This window comes from Pelobates fuscus, chromosome 3 (assembly GCF_036172605.1).
Source record: "Pelobates fuscus isolate aPelFus1 chromosome 3, aPelFus1.pri, whole genome shotgun sequence".
NCBI lineage: Eukaryota > Metazoa > Chordata > Amphibia > Anura > Pelobatidae > Pelobates > Pelobates fuscus.
In genome coordinates, this window is record NC_086319.1 from 219276850 (window position 1) to 219289000 (window position 12151).

Here is a 12151-nt window from a genome sequence, read left to right on the forward strand (position 1 = left end):
GCCTGAGGGTCAGAAGCGGCTAGTGGCACGGCCCCGTTGCCCTGTGAAAAACACACTGGGAAGCATTTCCCCGGGAGACCGTCCGCATGGAGTGTTGAGCTTTATTCAAGGATGTGAATATGTTTATTGAATTCCTTGATAATGGCATCTCCGAAAAGCCTACCTTGTGCCTGGTGGCCGAGTTCCTTGGCCCCCAAATCCACCAACTTTGTGTCGATTTGGAAAAGTGCTGCTCAGCGCCTCTCTGAAGAGAGGGCCAAATTGGTGTTCCCAATAAAACAAAAGCACCGTTGTGCCCACTCTCTGACATCGCGCACCCATTCGCGCACCATGTCCGAAATTAACTCCTCCGCCCGGGGATAAGCATCATCTGCTAAGTACATGATTCTCAATGGAATTCGCAAGTTTATCCTGCGCTCCTTTGAATCCTCACTTGACTCCTGTGCGAGGGTCACAGCCTCCACGAGCTATAAATTCCAGCATAAGCTGATCAAATTCAGGGGTTGCTGCGACTTTAGCAGGCTAAAGTGGGGCGAGGGCATTCCGACTTCATATGTTTACGCACGTCTTTGTAGAGAGTTTTCCGCAACCAAAAGTGCATAAAATTTGCCAGATGTTCTGGGGGAGACCAGTCCCCGGAGCGAGAGTGACTTATGTTGCGAGGGTCAAACATTTGCTGACCAATGGTATCCAGGAAAATTTCAGAGTCAACCTGGGAAAGGGACCCTCTTTCAGCCATAACGCTCTTACTCTGGGGCTCACCCAAGAGCGATTCCGTGACAAAAGCCGAGTCTGTCTTTGGTGTAGCACCCCACGCTGCGTCCTCTGAATCAGATTCCTCCGCTTGCCATTCGTCCAATATGGACAGCTTGTGAGGGAGGTCATGTTCCTCATCCGAGGAGACTAGATCCGCAGGTTTTGAGACCGACTGTGCTTGGACCTTCCCCCGTCTTACGGGTGCTTTGCCCTTAGATTTTTTAGCCTTGGAGCTTTCACCTTTCCAGTGGCACTTAGGTGGGCGAGAGCGGTTCCTGGAGGAGTCTGAGTTCTCAGAGTCTGCGACATAGTGAGTCCGTTTCGGGGCAAACTGAGCGGAGTTGTGTTCCGCTGGGAATGCTTTAGAGAATGCCTTCTCCATGGAGGCAGCCAGTGCCGCGGCAATCATAGCCTGTATGTCTAATGGCGTTTGGGAGTCTTCCATGGTAACTTATTGTAGGACAGTGGGACACTGAACACCTTTGTACAAACCAAAAATTAGCACGTAGGGTAGTAGAGGCTTGGGGACCAGGAAGGGAGTTAAGCAGAGAGGTTTAAGGAACCTGTATCACCAATTGTAGGCCAGGGGCCTGTAAACAGAGCAGAGTACCATACAATTATCACTGGGGCTCACAGAAAAATAGAACCTGCATCAACAGGTTCAGCTCAGCAGCATATACAGGGAGCTCACCCCGGGCCAGAGTAAGGGATAAGACCCCACTGGATAACCAACCCCACAGTGCAGACCACTAACCTTAATCCTGGTCCCAACTGAGCAGTGGCATCCCAGCATTCATATTTAGGGCGGGCACATGGAGGGGCAGTGACAAAAGTGTGTGTGTGTGTGGGGGGGGGGGGGGCGCATTATAAAATATGTGTGTGTGTGTGTGTATCTAAAGATCTTGAGCACCTACACTAAACTGCAACCAAAGGACTTGCCCCTGCAACCAGATTTCAATTTCACATAGAAAAAGCAAAACAGATCAAACTAAAAATACTATTCTAAATTTCATCCCCTCATACCTCTTAAATTGATGACAAGGTTAACCAGATAAGCGTCTGTCAGGGCTTTTTCGTCTTGTCTGTGCTGTGGCTTCAAAGCTAGGGCCCATTTTAATGATAAATTTAAACTGCATGTTAAATCATCATTATGCAAGGCCACCCATAGCACTGCACTATTATTATTTCTGAATAGGGAAATTGCATTTTAATCACAATTGAAAAATACACTGTTCATATAATGGACACAAATAAAAAAGGACATATTTGCTCCTCATTCATAACCTGCCTGCTGTTTGAGGACAGAGAAGGCACCACCACACCATTGTCAAGCTATCTGGCGACATAGATAGCACTGGCAAACTGAGGACAGAGATGACACGAGACTCAAAGTCTCTCAGTCCCATTTGCATTCCCCCATCAACTAGGGTAGTGTGGTCTGCATGGGCGGGGGACACAGTAATCTGACTAAATGACTTGAAGTGTTTAAAAATGAATGATGGGCAAATGGGTTTGTATTCCTGGCACTATAGGATCCCTTTAAATGTGTGCCATAACCTGCCTATGACCTGTATAAAAGTTGGTGAATCCATTACCAACACAAACTAAAACTAAAATTACTTGTTTCATTGTTATACACACAATAGGTAATCCTGGGTACATACATATAATTTACTCAAAAGTTTCAATTAAAGTTCACGTTACTTACAGTAGTAATGCCACTGTTTGAAGTGTCTGCTCCGCTCCGCTTGCTCAGTCCTTCTGCAAACTGCACTCTCAGGTAGGTAAGGTGTAGCCGCACTGTCCACTCCATTTGTTCCCTCTGCAAACTGGAATTTTGGGTAGGTAAGGTGTAGCCGCACTGTCCAGTCCACTCACTCACTCCCTCTGCAAACTGTACTCTCAGGTAGGTAAGGTTTCACACCTTACGTGTGGCTGCACTGTAAACTGTCTACAGTCTCGGGTAAGTAAGGCTCCTCTCTGCCTGCTTGCTCTGCTCCTCTCTACTTACTCTACTCCCCCTTACTTCAAGTTACTTGGTCTGCTCTCTGTTACGCCTTATTTCAAGTTACTTGCTCTGCGCTCTGCTCCCATCTTCTTGCTCTGCTCCTTCTTACTTGCTCAGCCCCCCCCCTTACTTGCTCTGCTCTCTGCTCTGCCTTACCTGCTCAGCCCCCCCTTACTTGCTCTGCCTTACCTGCTCAGTCCCCCTTATTTGCTCAGCTCCCCTTACTTGCTCACCCTCTTATTTGCTCAGCCCCCCTACTTGCTCTGCTCTCTTCTCTGCCTTACTTGCTCAGCCCCCCTTATTTGCTCAACCCACCCTTATTTGCTCAGCCCCTCCTTACTTGCTCATCCCCCCTTATTTGCTCAGCCCCTTCTTACTTGCTCACCCCCCCTTACTTGCGCAGCCCCCCTTATATGCTCACCCCCTTTACTTGCTCAGCCCCCTCCTTATATGCTATCTCCCTGCCTCTGGATTAATATTTGAGACTGTTTTGTCTGTTTGTTCGCCAGTTGCCGGTTGTTCGTGTGTTCCCTGGGTGCATTCCCTAAAAGACGAACTAACTACCGAATGGCGGGCCACCCAGCAGGGAAGTGTGCTGCTTGTTAACCTTTTTGACCTTGTTAACACTGTGGTTAACCGCAGCAACTTCCAACTCCCGAACGGTCGGCTGGGTGGTCGTCATTCATATGAACGAACACGTGGCGGCAGACATCTTGGACAGTCGAACGCCCAGCGGTGTTCGTTGACAACCACATGGAACTAATTTCAGATACTGTTTCCCACGAACACCGCTGAGATTACCAACAATCCACCTCTTCCTTCCAGTTCATACGAATGCCGTGCCGTTCGGTATATTGACAATCCACGAACGGAACCGTCCCAGATAGCTAAACCCATAGAGCTCATTCTTTCTGCCGAACACCGATGAACACTTTAACTCCATGGTGATTTGACTGTATACATAGGATCTGAGCGCTGTTTGGATATATTGAGTGCTCAGATCCAAGCTATTTGGAGATATGTCTAACGTGGGGGTTCCGTTCGGGAAAATAATAATTATATATTTTTATCTGATTTTAATGTTATTGTGGGAATATTCTCTATACCTGGAGGTAATTGAGTTACTTCACGTAACCCAATTATCTCCAGGATAGAGAGGAGGAGTTGCACTGTTTGTGTGGGAGTGTTTTCATATTGTGACTGTATGTGATTGGATACTGTACAAATGTCTCAGTCTTCCACAAGGTCCCTATAGGAGTGTCCCTTGCTGGAAGACCTGCATAAAAGGCCAATATGTGGCCACCATTAAACAGATCATGCTTGACCCTCAACACAGAGCCTCATCTCGTGCTTGGGTGGATATTTCGTATGATTCCTGTTCAGTGCTTAGGAGTGTTCGGCAGCTAACTTCTTATTCGGGGAAAAGAAACACTTTGGCGGCGTTAACCCCTTCTCATACCCGAGGTGCTGTTACACCCCCTTACTTGCTCACCCCACCTTACTTGCTCAGCCCCCTTTACTTGCTCACCCCACCCTTATTTGCTCACCCCACCCTTATATGCTCAGGACCCCCTTACTTGCTATGCTCTTTTCTCCTCTTGCTCTTTTCCACAGTGCTCTTACTCTGCTCACTCTGCTCCCTCTTTGCTTGCTCTGTCTTCTTTTCAATGCTCTTGCTCTGCTCTCTGCTTATGCTCTGCCTCTAAGGTGTGGCCCCACGTGCTGCAATGTGCTCTCCCGCTCCACTCCCTCCCTCTCCCTCTCTATTGTCTGAGGTCTGCTGAAGGCTATGATGTAATGGCGCACAGCACGGTGGCGTCGGTCAGCAAGCAGCCGATACGCCCCAAAACAACTAAAATCATCAGGGAAGTTCTGACAGAGAGGTGAAACTCTCACCTTGCGGCTCATTCGTGGCTCACTCGTGGCTGTCAGAACTTCCCTGATAATAAAAACAGCGGCGCTGGCTCAGGTGGCTTTAACCTGCATGTATGTATGTTATTTTGTTATTTATGACAAGGCAGGCAGCCATATAACTTTATTTTAAATTGGGTGGGTACAAGGGGGGGCACAGCCTGATCTAGGGGGGCCATGGCCCCCTGTGGCCCCCCCCCCCAGCGACGCCACTGCAACTGAGTCTCAAGGGGCCATAGAAACAGTAGTGTTGAAGCAAAGTAGTAATATTCCGTACAGCAGGACCGCAATGCATCCAAAATGGCAAAACGGGATGGATTTTAGTGAAAAACATGCCCCCAAAATGGCCACCACGATAAATTGTGGCAAAAAGTCCAGAAAATAGGGCCACAAATGCGAAGCTGTTCATAGAATAGTGTTCGGGAGTTGAAGGTGCCGAACAAACAAGGTTCGGTGCCGTGGGAACCAATGCTCGATACAAATGTGAGTGTGATAGCCATTTTGGGAGCTGAATGTGCAGACTTTCGGGACGTGAAAGCCGGTGAATGTGGGAAACACTAGTGTGTTAATCCGCGAATCCCTTCAGCGGCGCGAACAGACGACAAAGGGCGCACGTCTGAGTACAGCGTGTAAGAGAATAATAGGCATTAAAATGTTGAAAATTAACAAACTTTCAGATAAAGTATATATCGTTTGAATGAATATTTTCAGAATGTCGGTCGAACCAAAATTACAAAATTAACAAAACGAAACAAAACATTTTCTGTGCTCATCCCTAGTTACCAGTTGGAATTAAGTAAGCTCTTTAGTGAGCGATGCCATTGTGTGCTATATACTGTATTTAAGTCCTAGGGCTCCCTCTGCTGGAATTACATTTGATTACATTAAGCAAGGAGTTTTTTTTTGTGGCAATTGTTAAATCTAATAAAGTCTCTATAAATAAATGATGCACATTGGATTTAATTTATTTTTCCTTTCCACTTTTTCCTTTCAAACACTTGGTGAATAATTAAATAAAGTGATTTTTAAAAATAAAATGATTTTACCTTCTTATTTCTGCAATCTCGTGGGGTTCTGTTTTAAAAGATGCCGGGAATGGCTAAGTGTGGTATGTATGTGTGGAGTTCTCTGAGTGTGAGTGTGTGTGGCACTGGCTAAGTGTGTCTGTGAGGGCTGAATGAGGTTGATTTTGTTTGCGGGTTGTCTGAATGTGATTGTGTATGAGGACCGGCTCAGTGCTATCGTGTGTAGAGTTGCCTAAGTATAATTGTGTGTGGATTTTGAGTTTTTTTGAGTGTGAAGTTGACTGAGTGAGTGTAATTTTGTGTGGAGTTGTTTGAATGTGATTATGTGTGGAGTTATCTAAGTGTAATTGAATGTGGACATGACTGTGTGTGATTGAATGTGATGTTGGCTAAGTGTGATTGTGTGTGTAGAGTGTGTGTGTGTGTGTATGTGTAATACAAGTGATACTCGAAAAATTTCATGCAAAAGTTCATTTATTTCACTAATGCAGCGTAAAAGGGGAAACTGATATATGAGATAGACGCATTACATGCAAAGCAAGATAGTCCAAGCCGTGATTTGTGATTAATGCGATGATTATGGCTTACAGCTCATGAAAACCCCAAATCCACAATCTCAGTAAATTAGAATATTGTGAAAAGGTGCAATATTCTAGGCTCACATTGTGTCCCACTCTAATCAGCTAAATAAGCTGTAACACCTGCAAAGGGTTTCTGAGCCTTTAAATTGTCTCTCAGTCTGGTTCAGAAGGAATCACAATCATGGGGAAGACGGCTGACCTGACAGTTGTGCAGAAAACCATAATTGACACCCTCCATAAGGAGGGAAAGCCTCAAAAGGTAATTGCGAAGGAAGTTGGATGTTCCCAAAGTGCGGTATCAAAGCACATTAATAGAAAGTTATGTGGAAGGGAAAAGTGTGGACAAAAAAGGTGCACAAGCAGCAGGGATGACTGCAGCCTGGAGAGGATTGCCAGGAAAAGGACATTCAAATGTGTTGGGGACTTTCACAAGGAGTGGACTGAGGCTGGACTCAGTGCATCAAGAGCCATCACACACAACCAGATCCTGGACATGGGCTTCAGATGTCGTATTCCTCTTGTCAAGCCGCTCCTGAACAACAAACAACGTCAGAAGCGTCTTACCTGGGCTAAAGAAAAACAGACCTGATCTGTTGCTCAGTGGTCCAAAGTCCTCTTTTCTGATGAGAGCAACTTTTGCATCTCATTTGGAAACCAAAGACCCAGAGTCTGGAGGAAGAATGGAGAGGCACACACTGCAAGATGCTTGAAGTCCAGTGTGAAGTTTCCACAGTCTGTGTTGATTTGGGGACCCATGTCATCTGCTGGTGTTGGTCCACTGTGCTTCATTAAGTCCAGTGTCAATGCAGCCGTCTACCAGGAGATTTTGCAGCACTTCATGCTTCCTTCCACAGATGAGCTTTATGGGGATGCTGACTTCATTTTCCAGCAGGACTTGGCACCTGCCCACACTGCCAAAAGCAACAAAGCCTGGTTCAATGACCGTGGGATTACTGTGCTTGATTGGCCAGCAAACTCACCAGACCTGAACCCCATAGAGAATCTATGGGACATTGCCAAGAGAAAGATGAGAGACATGAGAGCGAACAATGCAGAAGAGCTGAAGGCCGCTATTGAAGCATCCTGGTCTTCCATAACACCTCAGCAGTGCCACAGTCTGAAAGCTTACATTCCACGCCGCATTGAGGCAGTAATTGCTGCAAAAGGGGCTCAAACCAAGTAGTGAGTCCATATGCATGCTTATACTTTTCAGAGGTCTGATATTGTTCTATGTACACTCATTGTTTTATTGATTGCATGTAATATTCTAATTTACTGAGATTGTGGATTTGGGGTTTTCATGAGCTGTAAGCCATAATCATTGCACTTATGACAAATCACGGCTTGAACTATCTTGCTTTGCATGTAATGCGTCTATCTCATATATTAGTTTTTCATTTTACGTTGCATTACTGAAATAAATGAACTTTTGCACGATATTCTACTTTTTCGAGTATCACCTGAATGACCATTAAACATATCCTCCCCCCACACACTTAGCTTTCTGCAGGTAGGAGAGGTATAATCCCAGGTGATTTAAGCAGGAATATGATCCATGGTCCTTTGGTGCTGCTGACAGCATCCCTGGTGGTCCTGTGGGAAAGCATGTTGTAGGCACATTGAGTGGGTGAAGACCACTTTAAATGCTTTTCCAGCCCAGTGCTCATATAATGATTTAGAGCACTTGGAATCTTCACCAAGCCCCAGGACCACGAAAGAGCACTTAAAGGACCACTATAGGCACCCAGACGACTTCAGCTCAATGAAGTGGTCTGGGTGACAGGTCCCTCTAGGGTTAACCCTGCCTGCTGTAAACAAAGCAGTTTCAGAGAAACTGCTATGTTTACATATTGGTTAATCCAGCCTCTAGTGGCTGTCTCATTGACAGCCACTAGAGGCGCTTCCGCACTTCTCATTGTGATTTTCACAGGGAGAAGACGCCAGCGTCCATAGGAAAGCATTGAGAATGCTTTACTATGGACTGACTGAATGCGCGCGCGGCTCTTGCCGCGCATGTGCATTCAGCCGATGATGTCCAAAGGAGGAGGAGAGTCCCCGGCGCCGAGGGAGCCCGGCGCTGGAGAAAGGTAAGTGTTTAACCCCTTCCTCCAACTTCAGCCCGGCGGGAGGGGGCCATGAGGGTGGGGGCACACTTAGGGCACTATAGTGCCAGGAAAACAAGTTTGTTTAATGTATCAGTTGACAATATACTAAATAAGTGTTTTCCAAGGTGGGGACTGCCTGCCGGGCTTGAGCCCAAAACTAAATTTACTAACCACTAGTAATGCGTTTAAAGGAGGTACATCTCACTATTAATCTCTCCACAAATGGAAAAAGTAAATGTAATTACCACATAGATCTAAATGGAAAAAAGGTACATTAAAATTGATGGGGAAAAAACAAATTTGTAGTTAGGAAAGGTGCCTCTAATATAGCCTATAGGCAGCTGCCTACTGTCCCAAATTCAGCCTTTCTGGGTCTTCAAAGCTCAAAAATGTTCTAGTTGCAGTTTTCAATCATTTTATTCTAAAGTAGTCCTGGATGTACAAATTTCCTCTACATTGGTAATTTGTAACAGACGGTTCCAAATTCAAGGGTTTACAAACATTTACTCTTTTTGAGATAACATTCTAAATAAGAGAATTCTTCTTGAGACATCTCATTTTCAAAATCCTTTTTGGGGGAAAAAGGCCGGATTTAAAGGCACAAACTCAGGAGGGGCATTACTGGATTTCTGACAAATTCTAAAATAGCCACACAATTATACAAATATGCATACAGTGACAGTATCTACTGACACCATAATTATTGAGTGAAATATCAGTCGAATAGCCACTTTGCCCTTTTAAATACAATCATGATAGGTTTGTTCCAGGTAGAGAATAACATGACCATGTATTGCGTAAAAAGTTAACCATTTATGGGCTGATCTGATAATCAATATTGCAATATCATCCAAATTAAAAATAGGTATGGAAGAGTGAACTCTAAGCATTATACAAATACTTTTAGAACTTTATTTCAGCACATGGAGTTTTGCATTCTTAGTAAAAAATACTATAAGAGCTGAAATGTATTATTACATCCCCATATGTGTAGCAGGCTTAGCACATGATGGCCCTGGTATTTTATAAGTAACTTGGATGCAGGCATTTGGGAACAGAGTGGGTCTTACCCATCTGTCACTGATGCCAGCCAGTAAATGTATAGTAGTGTGTGTGGAACTGCACTCATTCCCATAAATCTGAGCCAGGGTGCTTGCTGAAACGGAATCAAACACCAGATTTCCCAAAATTTATAAAGTAATAGTTATATTGTGAACATGAAATTCCTTAATATAATAGTGAGCATGAAATTCCTTAATACAATAGTATAATTATATGATCAATGTGTTATTTACATCTATATTCTTACTTTTCTATTAAGTATCCGGATTATATTTGAAGTTGAACTGAGATGACAGTCCTCTACTATATCCTTTGTGGATAGCTCTTTAATTAAAATTATACCACTGTTATCTCTCTTCATAATTTTTTTTGCACCATTTTTGCACCATTTTCCAACCTTTTTTTATATTTTCTTATTTACACTTCCTTACACTTTGTTTGCACTATTAACACTTGTAATCTTTCATATACTTCCTTATTTTGTATGGTATTTATTTTAATTTTATAACCAATGGCTTCATTTTTATATATATATATAGCCACTTATCTAATTCAAACACACTTTAACACTGGTTTAAATCCTATACACGTTGCACTTTTCTATCACCTACAGTGATTATAGTCGAATTTTTGTCTCTTGAAAAGTTTTAAATAATGCAGATATTATATACATTTCGACTCCAAATGAGTAATTTTAGACTATTTTAGGTTATTTTTGTATATACACTTTCTTCTATATATAACAATTCTGTGAATTTGATGTGTTTTATGTGTTAAGGTTACTTAATATTAATACTCTGTGAGCTTGATCAAGGGTTTCTAATCGGTAATGGAAATTTCTGTAATCGTATACTCTGGTCTCATTTTTGTATTGTATTTATGTTGTATATGTGTATTTTATGTCCTACATACATGGATGTTATGTCAGTATCCATATAAAAATAATACATACATTTCTTTTTCCTGTATCAACAAATTAATAAGTCTTTCAAAGCTATTTTTTTTGGCAATTAAGTATTAGACTCTCTTTCTAATTAATGTAATTAATTAAGTATTGCTGATAAGTAGTGATGTACCGAACTGTTCGTCGGCGAATAGTTCCCGGCGAACATAGCGTGTTCGCGTTCGCCACGGCGGGCGAACACATGCGCGGTTCGATCCGCCCCCTATTCATCATCATTGAGTAAACTTTGACCCTGTGCCTCACAGTCAGCAGACACATTCCAGCCAATCAGCAGCAGACCCTCCCTTCCAGACCCTCCCACCTCCTGTACAGCATCCATTTTAGATTCATTCTGAAGTTGCATTCTTAGATAGAGGAGGGAAAGTTGCTGCTGCTCATTTGATAGGGAAATGTATAGCTAGGCTAGTGTATTCAGTGTCCACTACAGTCCTCAAGGACTCATCTGATCTCTGCTGTAAGGACAGCACCCCAAAAAGCCCTTTTTAGGGTTAGAACATCAGTCTGCTTTTTTTTCCTGTGTAATCTAATTGCAGTTGCCTGCCTGCCAGCTTCTGTGTTAGGCTCACAGTGGATACTGTGCCCACTTGCCCAGTGCCACCACTCATATCTGGTGTCACAATAGCTTGCATTTAAAAACAAAAAACATTTTTTCACTGTAATAGATTGAATAGCAGTTAGTTGTCTGCAAGTGTCTGTGTGTCAGGACTACAGCGTGTACTCTGCCAACCTCTGCCAGTGCACATTGCCACTCATATCTGGTGTCACAATAGCGTGCATTTAAAACCAAAAAACCTTTTTCACTGTTATAGATTGAATAGCAGTTAGTTGTCTTCAAGCGGGTGTCAGGCCTACAGCGTGTACTCTGCCAACCTCTGCCAGTGCACAGTGCCACTCATATCTGGTGTCACAATAGCGTGCATTTAAAAACCCAAAAACTTTTTTTCACGGTAATAGATTGAATAGCAGTTAGTTGTCTGCAAGCGTCTGTGTGTCAGGCCAACAGCGTGTACTCTGCCAACCTCTGCCAGTTCACAGTGCCACTCATATCTGGTGTCACAATAGCGTGCATTTAAAAACCCCAAAACTTTTTTTCACTGTAATAGATTGAATAGCAGTTAGTTGTCTTCAAGCGGGTGTCAGGCCAACAGCGTGTACTCTGCCAAGCTCTGCCAGTTCACAGTGCCACTCATATCTGCTGTCACAATAGCGTGCATTTAAAAACCCCAAAACTTATTTTTCACTGTAATAGATTGAATAGCAGTTAGTTGTCTTCAAGCGGGTGTCAGGCCAACAGCGTGTACTCTGCCAACCTCTGCCAGTGCACATTGCCACTCATATCTGGTGTCACAATAGCGTGCATTTAAAACCAAAAAACTTTTTTCACTGTTATAGATTGAATAGCAGTTAGTTGTCTTCAAGCGGGTGTCAGGCCTACAGCGTGTATTGTGCCAACCTCTGCCAGTGCACATTGCCATTCTTATCTGGTGTCGCAATAGATTGCATTTAAAAACCAAAAAACGTTTTTCAGTGTTATAGTTTGAATAGCAGTTAGTTGTCTTCAAGCGGGTGTCAGGCCTACAGCGTGTACTCTGCCAACCTCTGCCAGTGCACATTGCCACTCATATCTGGTGTCACAATAGCGTGCATTTAAAACCAAAAAACTTTTTTCACTGTTAAAGATTGATAGCAGTTAGTTGTCTTCAAGCGGGTGTGTCAGGCCCACATCATGTAAACTGCCA